The following is a 6000-nucleotide window of genomic DNA, read 5'->3' as shown; positions in this document are numbered from 1 at the left end:
TAAGACTTAATCATTTGATCATGCAAAGTAGATAGTATCCATTGACTTTTGTCTCCTTGATGATCTTAAATGGTCCCTTCACTCCTTTTGAGAAGAAGGAGTACTTGGACTAGGACTAAGATGTTTATGCTTTGTTTAAATCTCCAAAGAGCATTTAACAAGTCTTCTTCCAAGAGCTACCACATTACCTGCTTGGGTGGTACACTCTAAAATCATGTAAATATATGATGTGAGTTAAGTAGGAGGCATTTTTTACTTTTGAAAATTTTAGCAATATATAATAGAGATATGTTAACAAGAATGGTCCTTTAAATCCATTTTGGAAAAAAACACATCAATTCATCAAAAAAGAGGAGTCAATCTATTAATGTCAACATTTTAGCAGAGGGTTTTCTTGAGTACCTATGAAAGCACATTATATAGGGCGTTTCTTAATACTGGACCCCCCAAGATCACTTGAGGAATATATGCTCTTGGTCTAATTGCTCTAGAATGTGTTGCATGATGGTTCTTTATCTTCCATGTATGAGATTTTTGCTTAGAAAGGGTTGTTTTCTCCTCTTTGATGACTTAAGGACTGCTCTCTATGCGGGAGGACTTCTTCTATGAGATGATACACTTTGTCTCTTGTCCAATTTAGGGGACTCCCAAGAGATAATTTTTCCTTTGGGTAGTCCTTGGAGAACCAAGGATTGTATCCTCTGGATTTGCATGTCTTCCATAGCTTGTACTCATCTTGCAGAAGAAAGTAAATTATTGACATCTAGTTGTGTCTGGATGACTAGTTGCAAGCTAGGATTACTTTGTGCTTTTTGCAATCATTATGCAAAGTGTTTAATTGCATGCATCCCTTGTGTGGAAACATCATCATCATCAAAAATTATTCCTAACAAGTCATGTCAATTTATGCATCAAAAAATCATCTTGTGAGTCAAGAAGGGTTCTTGTAGCACTCACACTCAGGTTTAAGTTTTTTTAATTAATCAAGATGGAATGGAGAATGATATCATTCGCTTTAAATTTCCACATCCTTCTAGGCTTCTTGATAGCTCAATAGTGGTTAATCCAAGGGAAAATGCTAAAATAGTCCACTATTAAGACTAAATCTCCCATGGTGTTAAGCTAAAAGGATAATACATTCATGTCTCCCTTATCTTGGTTAATCAGGCTCAACCTTTCATGGTCTCTACACTTGAACCATCATCTCTTCATAAGAAAGGAAGACCAAAATCTATGATATCAATGTAACCAAATTGTAACTTGCAATTGATAATTCGTGTGATAATTACTATACTACTTGATTATGATAATTAATTGATTTAAAAATCCAAGACAAGAAAAATCAGACATCAAGATAAAGTAGAGGGTCTAATTTTTTGAGGTCGATTCCCTCTCAAAAGGGATTTTCCATCATGATGAGAATTTTTTTTCCTAAGAAAAAGATCCTTCCCTTAGTTGATAGAGTTACCCATAGGGCTACAAACCACCTCTACTAGAGAGAGGGCTACATCAAAGGCATGGGGAGACTCTCCCAGTGAGTAAACAAAATATGTACAATGAGGCTAACTCACAAAATGGGAGGAGGAAAGAGCCACACAGGTGAGCGGTAGTGCCATCTGGCTGCACCCTGGACCATGGAGAAGAAGGGCCTTGGGCGCCAGAGTCGTAGAAAAGCCTCTTTGCACTCTCGCATGTGATTGAAGCTGCCATAAAGTCTCTTGAACTGACCCCTGAGAGTATGAATCGGCTCCAACCAAAAGTCATGAATAGTCTCCGTCGGTGGGACAAGACGAGCCTCAAAGATGCAGAAGCAGCGGGCCCACCAAATGAACCAAAGTGCCACGCCACAGATGAGCTCCCAGCACACCTCTCTTTCACTATACCACTCCTGGGGGGTAAGCTCTGTGGCAGGCTAAAGCGTAGGTCGATCCCCCCTAAATCACTATCATCCTGTTGGTGGAGGCTAACTCAAAATGGAGCGCAGGGCCCGTGAGGGTGGACCAGGCTACAGCATCCAAGTGAATTGTCACGCTGTGGAAAGAGCTCGAATCAATCAAAGAACTCGAAGCCAAACCTAATGTGCCATGGGGAAGTCCTACAGACAGTGACTCTCACTCTCCAAAGGATGACCACAAGCTGCATAGGTTGCCGAGACAAGCCACTATGTACTAGCCAGCTCCCCACTACTGTAGCTCTATGTGCAACTAGCCATTGGAACAAAGTAACTTTCCTCGGCTGTCTGGAGTCCCACAACCGCTCCCAAAAATCTCCCAAGAACTCAGCTGTGAAACCCTCCTCCTGCCAATGAGGTGTTGCAGCACGACGAGCCTCTCTTGGTGCGGCCAGTATGTGTTGCCCCAGGCGAACAGTGTCCTGAAAGAAGGGGATCCTAGGGTGATCGACTAAAGAGAAGGGGTCTCTTCAAAACCACTCTCCAGGGTCCCATTGCACTCATGCCAGGGGGAAGCTCTCCAAATCCCAAAGCCGCCAATGGCCTGTCTCAAGATCTACTAGGTTAGGATCTATGACACACATCCTCCCACACATTAGCACTACATATATCCTCTAAAAAAATCACTCTGCCACCTGTACAGCCTCTATTGAGACTCTGTATAGATGACCCTCTCCCTGGATCTCAAAGAACACGGGGGGTACAGACTCTGAGCAAGCACAAACTGTGATGAGAACCTTCAGACGCGGGAAGGCCCCCATCCATCTAGGAGCTACTGTCTCTAGAGGGGTGAGCCACTCAGTTGGTAAAGCCTCTCTAATGTCCTGGAACATGCTCTGCACCCCTCTCATGCCTCGTAGCTGGATGCTCTGTGTCTCCTTAGGCAGCCCTAAAAATTGAAGCCAGTAGTCAATATTGCGGGTCAGGCCCTCTGCCATGGTACCCAAGAAACATGAGGCCTACCACCAACCAAGTGGCCTCTCTGCATATGAACCATGGGGTTCCAAACAAGGGGTTGTCTCAAGAGATCCTCCATGCAGGTGGGCTGGTGTTTCTCCAGGTCACTCCTCAACTCCTCCTAAGACCAAAGAAGGCTTGCACAGCAAACCAATCCTCCAACCTCCTTCTCAAATCAACTTTGCGCATCTCTGTGAAGATCCACCTGATGGAAGGGCTCCAAGGGCCTCCTGCACGAGGCACATGAGCTTGAAGTTGGGGAAGCAACAACTCCTTCCAAGGCTACTCCCCTGGAATCAGTCCTCTAACAACAAACTTTCCAAGAAGGGCTCTGCTCTATTGTGTTGGGTCTATGATCCCAGTCCCCCCTAAGAACATGGTAAAGTGATGACCTTCCAGACTACTTTGGCCCAGGCTAACTGGGTGTTGTGCCCTGACCAAAGAAAGTTCTTGATCAGCCACTCTAGCTGGCTGATGCAGGAGCTCGAGAAGATCCAACAAGACGTGATGTACCACATAGTAGCCAACAACACCTAGTTGTCCACTATAACTCTGCCTGCCAAAGAAAGTTGTGCCAAACTCCAATGTAGCAACTTCCTCCTAATGGACAGGAGGAGGGAAGCACTCTGCTGCTCAGGGGACAAGTTCAGGCCAACCTGAAAACCCAAGTAAGGAACTGCAATCCCTTGGGGAATCCATCTGAAACCCTCACCTGGCTACCAATCATGCGTATGAGCATAGAAAGCAATTGTCTTCCTCCAGTTGATCAATGCTCTTGATGCACAACAAAACACCTCAAGAGACTACTCACACCTGTGAAGATTGGCCTCTTGGCCCTCCAAAAACAAAGCCGAGTCGTCGATAAACTTAGCGTCTAGTAGCTCATCTGCCCTAATAGGGAGCTCGAGACCACACAAGCGAACCTGCTGAGAAGTCAAGAACCTACTCATCGCCTCAGCATAGAATAGAAAAAGGAAGGGGGCTAGATGGCAACCCTGTCTCACCAAACATGTGACCATGAAGCATTCCCCTTGTCCCCCTACCAAGAACACCTGACTACGTGCACGCCTGTAGAGAACTGACACACCTCTAATCCAAGCATCTGAGAAACGCATCAGTGCCCTCCTGGAAGTCCCACTCAACTCTGTCATAGGCCTTCTCAAAATTTAGAATGAGTATCACCAAATCCTCTCCTCAGAGACGTGCAAGGCAGACGCCTCCCAAAGAGTGAAGTTGTTGTCAAGGATACTACGCTCCTTGACAAAACCTGACTGGGTCCCATGTATAATGCTCTCTAGTAGTGGTTGAATCCTCAAGCTCATAGCCTTTGCTAGAATTTTGTAGGATGAGTTGAGGATAGTGATGGGTCGCCACTGTCAAATCTCATCCGAGGAGCCTCCCTCCTTGGGAATAAGGTAGATCATGCCCTCACTCATGCTATCATGCATCTCGCCAATGTGCAAAATGTGTTGGAATGTGCTGCAAAGATCTGAACCAAGCAGGTCCCAGTACTCTAAGAAGAAGTTGGGAGTCAAACTATCCTCCCCTGGACAACTACCACGGGGGAGTGCTCTGAGGGCCTCATGGAGCTCCTCTTGGAGAGGAAGATCAAGTCTCTATCGCATCTCCTCAGTGACAAGGCAAGGCATCTGCACCCAAACCTGCTCTCTACATGCATCCTGACACTCTGATTGAGGTTCAGTTGACAACAAAATATGGTCCATTATGATGCGAATTATAGGTGCATGCAACAAGAAATCCAAATCCATTGAGCTCTTTGTTCATTATTGCGCTCTATGAAAGCTTAGAACTTCACAGGCTGGGCTATTAAAAGATCTGTTTGCCCCCTTTGTACTTGCAATATTGGCATCCCTCTCAAAGACATCCAATTACCCAAATCATGTTAGGAAATATGACGTAGCTAAATAGATATTTGAGTAGATTACTTAATGGAGAGAGATAGATTTCACACACAAGAGATTATAGAGTAGAGAGAGAGAGAGAGAGAGAGAGAGTACACTTGATATACGTGGTTCACCCAATGTGGGCTACGTCCACGGGAAAGCAGCCACTCAATGGCTTTAGTACTTCAAAACAAGAAGTAGGTTACAAAGGGATTATACCATTTTGGAGCTCCCGCCTTGCTTCACTCTCACCACCTCACACTCAGCTTGTTGCATCAGCTTCACACTATGAAATGTGTGTAGAAATGGCCTCCTTTTATAGGCCAAAAGGGCTGTCCTCTCTCATGAGAGCCAATCATGTGTAGCCGACCTTGTGTAGATAAGTCCAAATCGGACCCTTCAATCCGCCCATGTGTGGCCGCCCTTGAGAAGCCAAGTCCGCTTTTGAATTCGGCCACCAGCCATTGAATTCGGCCACCAGCCACCACCGGCCATTGACTTCCAACCACCGGCTAACCGGCCAACCGACCGGTTGTTTTCCGACCACTTTTCGACCGTCGTCCGGCCATAATATTCCGTCGAAAAGGAATATTCCAACGAAGGAAAAAAAAAGTCTCGGGGGCTTCCACCCCCGAGGCCCCTAAAGTTGCCCATGAATTTTGGCCATGAAAATTTTGGTTTCCGACAAGTGATTTTCCTTCACGCGCGATGGCTTCTCCTCATAATGGGGGCCTTACAAATGTGCGCTTTTACCACAAAAATTACAAGGGGTAAATCAGGCTCCATACTTAACAAATCAGGTATCCATGCAAAGAGGGAGAGTAGTCAAATTTGGAAATTGAAAATCATGATCATGTAATTTAAACGAGAATCTTTTGATATTTTAAAAAAAAGCCTTTTCTTCCATCAGGTCGTGATAGCTTAGCTGCTAAGTAATCATAAGAGATGCAAATAACTTGCATGACAAGTCATAATCTCTGCTTTTTGCTTCTTTTCCTGCTTTATGGGTTGACCGTCCCCCGTTTACGAACCTTGTGCAAGTGAACTACAACTCAAGTGTACCCTATGTATTTATCATAAGCTCCATTTCACATGATAGCTTCCCTATGCAGTTCTTCCGCTATTCCCAAAACATGAAAATGACTTTTGAACCTGTTTTCATCACAAAAAAGTATGCCAAGTTTCTTA

Source organism: Adiantum capillus-veneris, chromosome 22 (genome assembly GCF_014529385.1).
Source record: "Adiantum capillus-veneris isolate H3 chromosome 22, ASM1452938v2, whole genome shotgun sequence".
In the NCBI taxonomy this organism is placed as follows: domain Eukaryota; kingdom Viridiplantae; phylum Streptophyta; class Polypodiopsida; order Polypodiales; family Pteridaceae; genus Adiantum; species Adiantum capillus-veneris.
This window is presented reverse-complemented; position numbering follows the sequence as displayed.